The sequence below is a fragment of the Acomys minous genome (genome assembly GCF_964271855.1).
Source record: "Acomys minous genome assembly, chromosome: 11".
Taxonomy (NCBI): domain Eukaryota; kingdom Metazoa; phylum Chordata; class Mammalia; order Rodentia; family Muridae; genus Acomys; species Acomys minous.
Window position 1 is genome coordinate 106,613,793 of NC_140492.1, and position 13,429 is coordinate 106,627,221.

At 43.5% G+C, this 13,429-nt stretch overlaps 1 protein-coding gene across 4 annotated transcripts in view; it reads left to right on the plus strand.

The window, feature by feature from the left end:
* ELOVL7 (ELOVL fatty acid elongase 7) overlaps positions 1–13,429 on the plus strand; it is a 70,470-nt gene that overhangs the window by 14,238 nt on the left and 42,803 nt on the right. The window contains exon 1 of one of the 4 annotated variants that reach the window (XM_084802584.1): positions 11,144–11,343. The exons of the other annotated variants lie outside the window; for them this stretch is intronic. The gene's annotated coding sequence lies outside the window, so the exon portion shown is untranslated. Of the gene's footprint in view, positions 1–11,143; positions 11,344–13,429 lie in introns of those variants that run through there. 4 annotated transcript variants of the gene reach the window in all.

A 13,429-nucleotide genomic window follows, 5' to 3' on the forward strand; every position in this document is an offset into this window, starting at 1 on the left:
TGGAAATTATTGGGCGTACCCTTCCATATTGTTGTTTACCATCGAAGGAAGTCGGGACAGGAACTCAAGCAGGGCAGGAAGCTGGAGTCAGGAGCTGATGATGCAGAGGCCACGGAGGGATGCTGCTTACTGCCTTGCTCCTCATAACTTGCTCAGAGTCTGCTTTTTTCATAGAACCAGGACCATCAGATGACATTGCATGCCGTGGCCTGGGCCCCTCCCCTACTCATCACTAACTGAGAAAATGCCTTACAGCTGGATCTCATGGAGGCATCTTCTAAATTGAGGTTCCCTCCTTTCAGATAACTTCGTTTGTGTGTTAAGTTGACATTAGCATGAGCCAGCACACCAGTGATGGGCACAACACTCTGCTTCTCACTGCCCTCTCACAAATAACTTTGTAAACATCTGGGCCCATATTTTCATTAATGTACTTCATAGTCAGTATAGAAAAAGCCAGATTTCTGATCTGGTTTTCTATAATTCTCATTTTTTAAAAAATCCATATTTCCATGAAATCAGTAAGGTGCCATCACCTAGACTCAAGGCCAGTCTTGTTTTTACCTATTCTGGTTCATCTCTGAAATATAAGGGCTTCAAAAAAATAAATAGATAGATAAAAGAGGATACCACACCCAAGAAGTTTAAAGCAATTACTGAGTGTCATGAAACACGTAAGCAAGATGAGAACATCTTCAAATAAACCAATAAGGCGGAGGACTAAAAAGGGCTATACAATCTGCTTAACAAACCACAGCAATAGCTTCGTGGTTAGCTTGTTTATCTCCAAAGTATCCGTGCAGTATTAGATAATCCGAGAATGAGAGGTGGAGTGACAGAATGATGAGGGAGGGGGCGGGGCTTGGGTGAGGGAAGCTGGGAGGAAGGGGGCGGGGCTTGGGTGAGGGAAGCTGTTTTTTTTTTTTGTTTTTGTTTTTTAACTTTTCTCTTTTGTTTTGTTTGAGACAGAATCTCTCTGTAGCCCTCCTGGAACTCTCTCTGTAGACATGTCTGGCCTCGAATGCGTGGAGATCCGCCTGCCTCTACCTCCCGAGGTGTGCAGCACCACACCCGACGGAAAACCAGGTTTTAAGCCTATGGCACTGGTAGCTTATGGAACTGGAACTTGTCACAGGAAAACTGGGTCAAAGGAGTCTCTAGCTGAGACGTGGGACACCCTGGTTCTCTTCCACTGTAGAATGCCCAAGCAGGCAAACGGGTTCACATCTAGGATTTAGACTTTAAGGTGGCCTCTTCTGAGCAATGTTTTCATGATGGCTTTTAAAAAAGTGTAGAAATTATTGAAGTATTTCAGACATCATGCAATGATGGGTGCCCTTTACTAACAATGCAAAAATGCATGGTATTCGAGCATCCTCTATAAGTTGTCTAGGAAGAACATTTTCTGTTCCCCTGAAAGGACATTTGTAAGTATTTGCCGTGATCAATTCTACAGGGCAGTCCATATTGTAATCTTAACTTCCGGTTTCCGGAGGTGTCTACAATACCACTTTCTGCATCTTCCCGGTAAACGGTGGAGGAAAATGTGCCGCGTGTGTTTGTTTCTGGAAAGTAGCTGCGTTCGGGGATGTATTTAGATGACTGAGTTGTCTGTTGGATGGCGTGTTTGATGTCTGGTTGGAAGAAGTGAAATCTCATCTTCAAAGCGGTCACAAGGTCTGAGGACCGGACAGGCTTCCCCCATCCACTGGTTTGCACATTTGCAAAGAACTTACTTCCATGGAAAAAAACAAACTGAAGGCCTCCATTTTGGACATCTCTTTCAGGACTAGTTTCTGTTCCCTGTCTCTCTCTCTTTCTCCTTTCTCTTATTCTCCGCTGTGTTCCCTCTTGTGTGGTGGATGGCTCTCCAGCCCACACCTACTGTTGCTCTGCGGAGTTCAGGATCCTTTTGGGTGCTGTGGTGTGGGCAGGCTAGGCTTTTCATGTCTGGCTTGACTGATGACAACCTCTGGTCTTTGTCACCACTCACTTTCACTACCTGGCTTTGTATTTCAATGCAGCCATGCCAGGAGAATGTGATTAGTTCTAACGTCTGCTAGGCACAGCCTGGGGTCTTCAGTTCTTGTAGCCTTTCCTCTCTGCTCTCAGACAGTGACCTTTGTTTTCCATTTGTCTCTTTGTCTCCTTTCCATATGGGTGTGGCAAAGCGACTGTAAGTCAATAAGTACACTTGTCCCTGAATGTAATGTGAGTATTTCAACAGTTGTTTTTGAAAATTGGGGGGGGGGGGGGGGAAGAATGGATTGGTTCGTGGATTTCAATTGTGGCTACACACTTACACCAGCATTGCTTAATTCTTTCACTCAGCTACTCTCTACCTTGGCTCCATAGTGGAACCATTAGTGAACTTAAAATAAAAAAAAAATCCTGTTGTCCAAGCTATGTGTAGTGGCACACACCTGCAGTCTCAGCCACTTGGGAGGATGAAGCGGGAGAACTGGGGGAGTGGTGACAGCCTACATAGTCTCAAACAAAACAAAACCCAAAGACAAAAACAAAAACCGAGCACCATTCAACTGAAAAAAGATGCCCACTGCCAAGGCCAATTAAATCTGAAACTCTGGAGCATGACTGAAGTGTCAGTGTTATGTCATGTCCTGCAGATGATCTTGTGTGCCACCAAGAAGGGTTTTTACACACTAAATCATCTGCAGGTCACATAGAGCCTTGGCTAATAACTGAGCTGGCAGCCAACCTGGGATACACACACACACACACACACACACACACATCTCAAAAATTCAAAACATCGGCTGGGTGGTGGTTGCACACACCTTGGGAGGCACTTGGGAGGCAGAAGCAGGCAGATTGCTGTGAGTTTGAGGCCAGCCTGGTCTACAAAGCAAGTCCAGGACAGTCAAGGTATACAGAGAGACCCTGTCTCAAAAAATCAAAACATCGGAACCAAACGGATGATAAAAGCTTGGTTTTGCCCACTTCCTCTCTGCTGTAGCTTTCACAGCTATGGGCCATGGAAATAAGACGATTATGGGTCGTGAGTCAATTCATCTGTCTGGTCTTTACATTTGGCCTTAGGAGCCAGCCTTCTCCCTCCCTGTCCCAAGCCATAGGGGTTTCAATGGGGGCCGTTCTGACCTATCGCACTGACCTACCCGACACACTGATGGTCTTCTTTGCCTTACTCGGGTGTTTTCTCGCTTCTGGTTTTTGTGGTTCTAGACACACTCTCTGTGCCTTTCTTGACATTTCACTTTCCACCTCTGAGATTCTTTGCCCCAAGCACACTCCTTAAATCGTGAGAGTCTCCACGGGTCTATCCTTGGGTCATTTACTATCTATTCCTGCAGTTTTAATCCCCAAACTCAATGTAGATGGCTTTCAAATCAGTGGGACTTTTATCCTGCATCTCCCCAAGTGCCTGCTGAGTATCTCCAGCTAAGTGATGGGTAAGCTTGTCACACCTGGTTTCCCAATGTCCTGCTGTTTAAACCTGTTTCTCTGCTTATCTTACCTGGTAGCCCCAACCTTGGAAGCTTTAGTCACTCACTCCACAGGCGGTTGACTCACCTGGCCCATCTGTATTGCTTCATCAGTAGTTCTTGACTAATGCCCGTCAACTGTCACATCGCTATCGCCAAACTGTGCCTGTGCGGGAGCCTTTTGCTCCTTCCCTTTTACACGTTCCTCCGAGGTGAATGCTATTAGGTCACACTCGCTCTTCTCTGCCATTAGGGCCGGCCCTCCTGGTCATCCCTTACTTGGCCTAGAGCCAAGCCCTGTGGCGTCTTGTGTTGCAGGTGCTGTTCTGGAGTCAGTGTGGGTTGTCAGTGTTGGGAAAGGTGGCGAGAACCCTGTGGTGAGAAGGTTTCACCTTTAGGAAGTGCACATTGCTACCCTAGCATCATTTCACACTGTTCACTTGATGTCCCTCCTTAGGAGCCACCCTTTCTTACCACCCCTTAAGAAACAGCTCAGATCTCATGTCTTCTTCTTCTTCTTCTTCTTCTTCTTCTTCTTCTTCTTCTTCTTCTTCTTCTTCTTCTTCTTCTTCTTCTTCTTTTTAATATTCACATCTTGAATAGTTTATTCACTGGTATTTTCTGGATGCCTGCATTGCCCCACACAGAAAACAGGGTTGATGAGAGAAGAAAGATGTGCACACATGGCAAGGCATTACAGGAATGCCTTTCAAACTACTCGGACTGCTCCACCTGTGGAGGTGGGGACCCCTTTGGGAGCTGATCTGTTTGTGTTTTCCTAGCCTGGATCAATAAATGGTCCTATTACACACAATGACTAAAGGAGTTGCACCACTGGTGACTCACCTCACAAATTCAGCAACACCTCAGCTAGTTTGCACCTAGTTCAGCACCTAGTTTCGTTCTTTCCTGTCACGCGGATGTCAGATTTCTGGGAGCGTCTCTAAGTGGTTATGTTTGATTTTCTGGACCCGGCTTATGCTACAGTGGGCCATTTGGGAATCCCCGTTGTCTGTGCTGTACCCCACGATGAAGAAGGATGAGTCAGGCACACTGAACGGTCCCCCTGAGTAGTCCCTCCAAAGGGGAGTCCCAAAGCCTGCTGTGACCTTAACCAGCCACATCGTCAAAGCTTTATGATCATGAGGGGGGAGCTGAAGCAGATTTTTATGGTGGATCCTGTTCGGACTCTGGTCAAGGACAGCAGAAGCGTGGGGGAGTACGCTAGAAGACACAAGACAAGGCTAGAGTGTAGAGAGCCACTCGGGCTGAGAGCCTTTGTTCAGCCAACACCTTGACACTCACTTGTATTGCAGACTTTGAAGCAAACACAGTTTTGGTCAGGCTTTTTGTTTGTTTGTTTGTTTTTTTACTGTAGGCAGTCTCTGAAGAAATGTAACAAGGGCCACAGAACAGCCAACTTAATTCTTATTAGATGACTCTGGTGGCACTGGAGAAAATGGAAATCTGCCAAGTCAGGAAGTCTGGTTAATAAGTTATAGCAGCCATGCAGGTGAGAGATTGATAAGAGCCAAAGCCTGGGAGTGGAAGTGGTGACGGAAGGAGCTTTCAGGTGACAATGCCCCTGAGACGGAATGACTCACAGAGTCCTTGAGGCTCAATGAAATTTAGAGATGGCATCAATTTCAGTGATTGGGTTATTGACCCAGGTCACTGGCTATCTGAGTGCAGCATAGACAGGCAGGGGTTGGAGACACGGTCAAGACTCTGGTGACAATCCAGGCAGGCTCCCACTCTCTGTCCCACTGTAAGGTTTTGTGCTGACCTCCATCCCAGAATTCATTGGGTTTATGCACCTGTGATGTGCTTACCTCTGTCCCAGAATCCATTGGGTTTATGTACCTGTGATGTGCTAACCTCCGTCCCAGAATCCATTGGGTTTATGCACCTGTGATGTGCTGACCTTCATCCCAGAATCCATTGGGTTTATGCACCTGTGAGTTTCCTGAGACTATCTACAAAGTTTTCCATCCCAAACACTTGTCATTAAGACTGAGCACATGGAACAGGCTCAACAAATGGCTCCTAGGTCAAACAGATAGTACATTATTTTATTTATTTGTTTATTTTGGTTTTTTTGAGACAGGGTTTCTCTGTGTAGCCTTGGCTGTCTTGGACTCACTTTGTAGACCAGGCTGGCCTCGAACTCACATCAATCTACCTGCCTCTGCCCCCACCTCCCAGTGCTGGGATTAAAGGCATGCACCACTATGCCTGGCTGTATATTAGTTTTTTTTTTTTTTTATCACATCACAAAGTCAGTGAATTTCAACAGCACAGGTTTATTAATAGACCAAAAGTTCTGCTTGGCATGGATGATTTCTCTGCTATGTTTCACAAGGCCCAAATCAAATTACTGTTTGATTGGGCTCAATTTATTAATATTTTGCATTTGTGTGTGTGTGTGTGTGTGTGTGTGTGTGTGCCTACACATTCATGTGTGCTGCAAAATAACATCACTTCACATGTGTAGTCAGAGGACTACTTGTGGCAATTACTTCTGTGCTTCCTCCACGGGGCTTCCTCGGATTGGCCATGGATCATCAGGTTTGGGGGCAGGTGCCTCTTACCCTCTGAACTCTTTCCATCTGCTCTCACTAGGAGCCTCCGGGGAAGCACAGCCATGGTCAGCCACGCTGCAGGTGGAACCTCTTTCTGTGTGGCAACAAGGCTAAGACCCTTATTTCCTGCGCAGCCAGCAGAGTTACTCATGTGTCTCTTCCCATTCCTTGGGTGAGGGCCTGAGGCCAGCAATGATTTTCTTCCAGGCAGGCCCAATACTTTCTTTTCTAAGAGTCCATGTAATTACGTAGATCCCACTTTCACAATCCAGGCTAACCTCTGTTTTAAGACCTGCCACCTTAATTACATCAATAAACTCTGGTTTGTCATGTGATATAGACACAGGTTAGGCCATGGATGCCTATTGTAAGGGACATTGTTTTGTCCACCACAGTAGTAATTGTCAATCTAATCATGGAAGGCTATGATCACTGTTCTTAAACATGTGTATTTTGGCGTCTCTCTTTTGCTCATGGAGGCACAATGATACCAGATTTTCTCAGTATCAAACAACAACAAAACAAACAAGCAACAACAACAACAACAACAACAACCAGAGCAGATCACGGCCCTTCAGCTTCCACTCTTTTAAGCCATCAGGCCGTTTATCCATTCTATTCCTCCATCTGCTACATGTGTTCAATTAGCCACTCATTCATTCATTCATTCATTCATTCATTCATTCATTCATTCATTCATGTACATTTTAGTACTGACGTTAAGTGTCTAGACTGCAGGGTGAGGAGGGGATGTGGTTGCACTATGGAGTGCTCCACTAGCATTCACGAGCTCTGAGTTTGATCCTCAGCCCTGGCTGGCTGGGTGCGGCGGCGGTGCACACCTGCAATCTCAGCACTTGGGAGATGGAAACAGGAGGACCAGAAGTTCACAGTCATCCTTGGTTACATAGCAAGTTCAAGACTAACCTCAACTAAATGGCACACTGTCTTTAAGAAAGAAAGAAAGAAAGAAAGAAAGAAAGAAAGAAAGAAAGAAAGAAAGAAAAAGAAAAGAAAAGGAAAAAAGAGTCCAGGGTGGGTTCTAGGTTCTGGGTTTGATTGATGAGGAAGAGAGTGAGCCATAAGAGTAGATAGCACCAGATTTCTGTCAAATCTCATTCAGGATATTGAGGTCTATATCAAATGTCTTTGTTGTTGTTCAGTTTTGTATTTTGAGACAGTCTCATGTATCTTAGGCTCGACTTGTACTTACAGTCTGGCTCAAGCTGATTTTGAATCCCCCATCCTCTTGTCTCCCACTTCCTAGCGTTAGAGCTACAGGCATGCACCTTCCCTTCCAAGCCATGCTGTCTGCTTGTGAGTTCGCCCCGTGCTGATGAGATTTTGTTTACTGCATTTTAGGGTGCTGTAGCTTCAAGCCCTTACCAAGTTCTCAGGAAATAGGTAATTGAGATACTCACTGCTTACTTTACCCCCTTAGGTGTGTGGTCACGCAGTGTAGACACCATTAATAAACACGTATTATGATTTTAATTTTTAACCTTGTTTAAATAGGCAACAGATGTCATCCGATGCTTAGTACTCTGCAGAGACCCTCGGGGCACATACAAGGAAGTAGTTCTCCTGCATCTGGCCTCACTGTGTTCACATTTAGTGATAATTTCATAGCAATACAGATAAAACTGTTTCATTCCTTACCCCTCTTGAACTCCATCCCTATTTATGGCATATTATTTCATGCTAAGAATGTACCGGTTTATTGATGTCACACATTGGTGGCCATTCAAAGTGTTTCCATCTCTTTCCTGCCGATTATCATCACAAACAAGCCTCACGTCTGTGCCCTTCACACAAATGTGCATGCACACAAAGGCCATTTGTGTCACGCTAGGCTTTGCCAGTTCATCCCACGGAGACTACACAAATAACCCTGGCACCACCTGGAGCAGCGTTTGTTCTCGAACTTTACTGACCCAGATAATCTGATATATGGAAGTGATATTTAAATTAAAACTCCCTGCCACATGATTAAATAACATTGGGGATTTGTGTGTGTATCTGTCTCCAGTATGTTGAAATCATATGCTGTATCTATCTCCATCTTTTTTCTCATTTATTTGTATCTTTTGTCCATTTTCCTTATTGAGTTGATGCTTTTGTTTTTAATTTGTCAATAGGTCTTTATATAGTAGAGAAATGGCCTTAAAGGATATAGTTTTCTCTAAGTTTGATTTATCTTTTCACTTTTAAAAAAAACTTGGTTTAGATATATGCAAATCTTTAATTTTAGGTGGTCCCATCACTTAGTTTTAAAATCTATGACTTCTATGTTTTCTCTTATGGTTAGAAAGTCTTTCCTCACTTCAATACTATGAAATAATCATTTGAGATTTCATCAAGTATATTTCAGCTCTTTATTTTTAAACAACTATAGATTATAGGAAGTTACAATGCCAGCACAGAAATATCCTGGAGCCCACACTTGGCTCTCCTGAGGTACTAGGGATTGTATGAAGTTCATATTTTTACACTTAGGTTTTTTTGACCCATCTGAACCTTATTTTGGTATGAAATGTGTGGTTGGGTATGGCTGTGCATATCTGTAACCTCCATATTTGGGTTGTGGCAGAAGGAGAGTTAGAAACTCAGTCACTAGAAACCTAGTGACTTCAAGGCCATCCCTGTCCCCTCCTTTCATGAGACCCTGTCTCAAAACAAAGACACAAAAAATTTCCACCAAACCAATTGGCTACCTGTTGTTCATAACATTTTTAAATTGTATAACCCATATTTCCCCCCAGAATTTTAAGCATGTAAGTATAAACCAAGTGCCAAAAGCCCATATTCATTTTGTAAGCATTTAAAGTACCACATCTGGAATATTCTACGCCATTGTTAATGCACTTCTTGCCTAAGAAATGCCATCTCAGACAACCAGTGGTGTCCTTGTTTCAAAATCCCGTTATGGTGTAAGTTGGCCTATTTTTCTAGTGTTGACTTTGGGTGGTGCGGGTTATCCTGGGCTACAGATGAATAAACGTGTGTGTCCTGCCCTGAAGGAGTTCATCTGTTAAGGTAAAGCCTTTGGACTGTGCAATACTTAAGGTGAACCATGCCGTTAATCCTGTGGAGCCACGGCCAGATTCAGGCTGCTTAGATTTTGGATCGTCAAGCAACCTGGCAGAGCTGGGGCTTTGGTTCTGGTCTTGAGAAGCTTCTGGCTTACCACAGTTCATCGGCATGCCTCCTGTGTGTCCAAAATATCAGTTAGGTCCATTGACACAAGATGGCAGCTGCCTCAACTTATTGGGCTACAATGTAACTCTACTGTTCCCTCTGTACTTACACCATTCCAACTTACTTTAATTTTAAAATGAATTATTGTGTATCATCCATATCTGTAAGATAGCCAGTCTCATATTCCTACATTTCAAAGAGTTGACTAAGCAGGGACCTCTGAGGTTTTACTAAAGGAAAAATAAGATGCTCATCTGCTTACTTAATTATCTGAACTTAGGTGTAGATTTGTATAATCCTAAATTCTTTCCCAGCTATATACTCCTAATATGTAGTTTTTTTTTTTAATCTTCTTAGTTTTCCCCATGGTTTTTATGTTCTCATACAGGAGGCAGGGATTAGACACATTTAAAAACTAAGACGTATTCTCATATGGATTATGTAGAGAGAAGTCAAGTGGACATGTACTAATCTACTTGAAATCAGATTTGTTGTGTAATAACATATAACAGTGGCTTTGCTTCAGTTTGTTCCGTAGCCTGCAGGCGTGCATTGAAAGGCCACCCTTGAAAACTCCAGGTGAGCTTTGGATTTGAGGCTGCCGGACTGGCTCTGTGGTGCTACCCTACGGCTTTCCATTTCTCAGCTGCCGTGTGGTCCACCTGAAGTCTTGCATGGAGTAGGTTTTAGGAGACATTCGCAGTTGAGAAACAAAGGAAGTCTCCAACTCTGCCTCTCCCTCTTGCAAAGGCAAGGTCTTCCACGTGATTTTTGCTTGTTTCCTGGGAGTTTGCATCTCTGCGGGTTTTCTGTGGCCAACCCCTGGAGGACTTTCTTGGGGACTTAAGTCACTTAGTATGCCTGTGAGGGAAGGCTATGCTCTGACGGTCTGCTGAGTTGACACAAGGCCAGTCATGCCCAAGAAACTTGTTTGTAAAGTGAATTCCAAGTTATCCGTTTGAAGCTGGTCACATAAACACAGACGAGGTTGAGTAAATGTGAAAGTGGCTGATTCTACTCAGGGGGTCCAGGTCTAGATAGGAATGCAGTTTAGTGAAATTAAAGCCAAAAGAATTAATTCTCTCTGTCTAGAGAATATTCTGCTTTAAAATATGTATTTATTGTTATATATCTTTATATAGTATATTTTATATAATATGTTAAAACTTATATATAAGAATATGTGTGTCTGTGTGCTCTCCTTGGGTGGAAGTGGGCATTGCTTATGTGTCATAGCACAGGCGTGGAGGTCAGAGGAATGGAGGAAAGTCTCTCTAGTCCATGAGTCCATTTTCTCCCTCCACATGGGTCCCGGGGTTGAACTTGGTTGTCAGAACTTCACAAGTTTAGACCTGTTGGACCATCCCACTAGGCTGGAATTCTGCTTTTGAAAGCCATCACATGAGGCTGGAGAGGTGGCTTGGCAGTTAAGAGCACTGCTTTTCCAGTGGGTCTGGGGTGGATTCCTGGCACCCACCTATCTGTAACAGTCGTTTATAACTCCAGTTCCAGAGAATCTGTGACGCCCTCTTCTGGTCTCAGGAGGCACTGCATGCACATGATGCACAGACATAAAGGCAGGCAAACCACTTTTATACACATTGAAATGAAACAAACAAAAAAAACCCCAGCCTTCATATTAGGCTTCCAGGGAGTCCTGGACAGCTTGAGCGAGTACCTCAGCATCTGTGTTTTGGAGACATGGGAGGGACCTCTATTTTTCAGTTTTATTTCACTCTAAACCTGATCAACAGGCTCACCAGGACCTACTAACACCTGTATGCCCTAGAAAATTTACTGGTTGTTTCTTTAAGGGTGGCACCACATCCCTACTGCTAGGCTGGCTTTCTTAGTACCAATGAATAGAGTGATCAGGCCACTGTTCCCAGTAGCCGTCTGCTCTGCAGTAACCTTCAGTCTGCGATAATTTGACTTTGTGGATAATTTGACTTGAAGATGTCTTTCAACTGAGAGACTCTTCCCATGTAGGACATGCTCTGCTTGCTGGGAATCTCCTTTTATTCTTCTTTGAGGCTTCTCCATATGGTCAACTAGGGATGCTGGTAACAGTGTGAATGCCAGCCCTCTCAGGGTTAGAGGTGAGTCTGATCACTGGTAAGCAATCAGAGGTTGACTATGTACTGACCGCATGGGATGTGAACTTTGTCCCAATTACTGCTGTTTTAAGAAATATTTGTTTTTTTATTTTTAATTATGTGTATGTATGTGTATCTGTGTGTGAGTTTGTACACACGAGTATTGTACCCATAGAGGTCAGAAAAGGGGTCATTGGATCCCCTGGAACTGGAGTTGCAGACAATGGCCTTAGGCTAGATGGGCAGCTCAGGCTTCATGTGGGTCTACTAGTAAGGGGAGCAGGGGCTGTCTCTGATGTGGACTCTGTTGTCTGCTTTTTGATCACTTCCCCCTGATGCGACTGACCTGCCAGACCACAGGGGAAGGGAAGGAACTCAGTTCTGATGTGCCTTGATGAGCTTGGCTGGCGGGGGGGAGGGGGGGATCTCCTTTTCCAAGGAATAGGGGATGGTGGGTGGAGGAGGGAGGGATGTAAAGTGAATAAATAAATTAATAAAAATAAATTTAAAAAAGAATTTACAACCCACTAAATATTCCCAAGGTACATTTGGTGCATTGGGTTAGTGCTCTTTTTACACCGCCTACCCCTTACTTGCCCTGTGATTGGTCTGCTAAGATCTGACTGCCTCCGAGAAGACTGACTTTCCCTACCTGTACTATTTATAAAACACCTTTGGCTACCTGTTGCCATATTATATGACTGTCTATTGTAATTGTTGGCTTGACACTGAACTCCAAGAAGGGGAGCATTCCATATTTCTTTCTTGTAGAACCCATGGCTTCTCACATGTTAGGCAAGCACTCTACTACCACTGAGTTATATACTCAGTCTCTCTCTCTCTCTCCTCTCTCTCTCTCTCTACACACACACACACACACACACACACACACACACACACACACACGTTATACATTATATATACACATATTATTATATGTGACACATATAACATATACACATATATTAACATATATATTGTTTTTTAATGTAATTTTATTTTGAAACTGAGTAATCTTAAGTTACCCAGGCTGGTCTTGAACTTGAGATCTTTCTGCCAGTCGGCCAGGTATGGAATTTCAGTCTTGGGCCACCAGGCTTGGCTTGTTCCCCTTTGAAAAACGGCATTAGCTGGATCTAAAGAGATGGCACAGTGTACGTACTGCTCTTCCCAAGGGCTGAGGTCCATTGCCCTGTAACCTCTAGTTCCAGGGAACCAATGACCTTTTCAAGTCATTTTTCCATATTGTTTATTTATTTATTTACAATTTATTTACTTATTATTAATTTTGTAATTAAAAATAAAAACCTTTGCCCCAGCTGACTCTATGATCATCTTAGCTGAGTGCTTCATGGGGCCCTCAAATATTTACCTAAAAACTTGGACTATTCTAAGTAAGAGAATCATGGGATAAGACCACAGTTCTGTCTCAGGTTTCTGGGACTGAGGCCATGAGTAAGAAGGAGGCCGAGGGCAATTGTGCCACTAGAGGTGAAGTTCTTGGATCAGCATAGGATGGGCAAGAGTTGGAGTAAAAGCTTCCAGTAATCAAGAATGAAAGTTTTGAAGGCAATCATATGTCCCTCATATGCTCATATACCCCACATATGTTCATACACCCCACATATGTTCATATACCCCATATGCTTATATATGCCATATGCTTATATACCCCATATGCTCATATACCCACGTATGCTCATATATCTCACATATAATCATATATTCCACTTATGCTCATATACCCCATATGTTCATGTACCCCACATATGCTCATATATCCAACAATCATATATCCCACTATATGCTCATATACTCCATGTATGCTCATATACCCGCATATGTTCATATACCCCTGCATATGTTCATATACCTCCATATGCTCATCTTTTTAGCTGTAAGCCTATGACTCAATTAAAATCCTTCCATATTTCTTCAGGAGTCAGTATCCCATTCCTTTTTGTTTCCGAGTGCTAATTCACTATATGGATATACCACATTTTTGGCTCATTAAGTTGCAATGTTTTCACCTTTTTACTATTGACGAGCAATGCTTCTGTGAATGTTTATACGCAGGTTTTCTAAAATT